Here is a 966-nt window from a genome sequence, read left to right as displayed (position 1 = left end):
CACGCAGCGGAGGCGGGAGAGTGCGGGGACCCGAGTGGGTCTGGGTCCCGCCACAGGCGTGCCGGGGAGCCGCTGGAGTCTGATTGCGCCATGCAAATCCCAGCAAGGGATGAGTCAGGGCCCCTTCTGGGCAAGGGTGTTTCCTCTCCCCAACAGCTTTGTAATTCCAGAGCCTCACGATTGCATAAACACAGTGTCGCCAAAATGCAAGAGTTAAACTGAATAAAGCCTGTCGGGAAGAATGTCAGCGTTCCTGCCCTGTCGCTGAGCAGCCACGCAGAGCTCCGCGTGCTCAGGGAGCTCATTTCGCTGACGTCCCCGGTGGGAACTGCCCCCACGCCGCTTTGGGGACGCGCACGCTGCCGGAGCCTGCGCTGGAGTCTGAGGGAAAGCTCACCCTGCCCAGGTCCTCTCTTCCTGGGGTGCAGAGGCCCTCGCACTGTTTTACACCCCAAAACCCAGCTGAGGGGCGTATCCTGCCCCGCGCAGCGCAGCCTCTCCTCCAGGAATAAGTGCGGATCCTGTGAAGGTGCTGGGGCTGCAGGGGCACAGGTCCCCCCAGCGCAGCCGGCGAGGCCTGGGGCAAACACGGCCCCACTGGCAGAGCCCCCTGCACTGGTTTCCAGTTGCGAGGGAGAGGAAGACACCAGGCTGCCGAGTCACGAGCCGGACCCATGTCTGGCCCAGTGGGAGCAGCTGCTTCCCCGAACGCGTGTTTGGCGCCGGGTCCAGCCCAGAGCGGCTCCTCCAGGACCTCCTGCCCCCACTGAGCCCCCCTGTCTGGTGGAGCGGGGCAGTAACCACGCGTGTCTCCCTGTGGGGCGGCCTGGGGAAAGGGGACAGGGCAGCCCCATGAGCGGTCTGGGGGAGCAGGACCTGAGAGTTGATGGGGAGGAAGAAGAAGGCCAGGCCTGCCTCCTCCCCATCACCCAGGGAGCGGGGTGCCAGTGCAGCTTGGGGAGGGGG

This window comes from Egretta garzetta, unplaced genomic scaffold (genome assembly GCF_000687185.1).
Source record: "Egretta garzetta isolate BGI_Z169 unplaced genomic scaffold, ASM68718v1 scaffold452, whole genome shotgun sequence".
In the NCBI taxonomy this organism is placed as follows: domain Eukaryota; kingdom Metazoa; phylum Chordata; class Aves; order Pelecaniformes; family Ardeidae; genus Egretta; species Egretta garzetta.
This window is presented reverse-complemented; position numbering follows the sequence as displayed.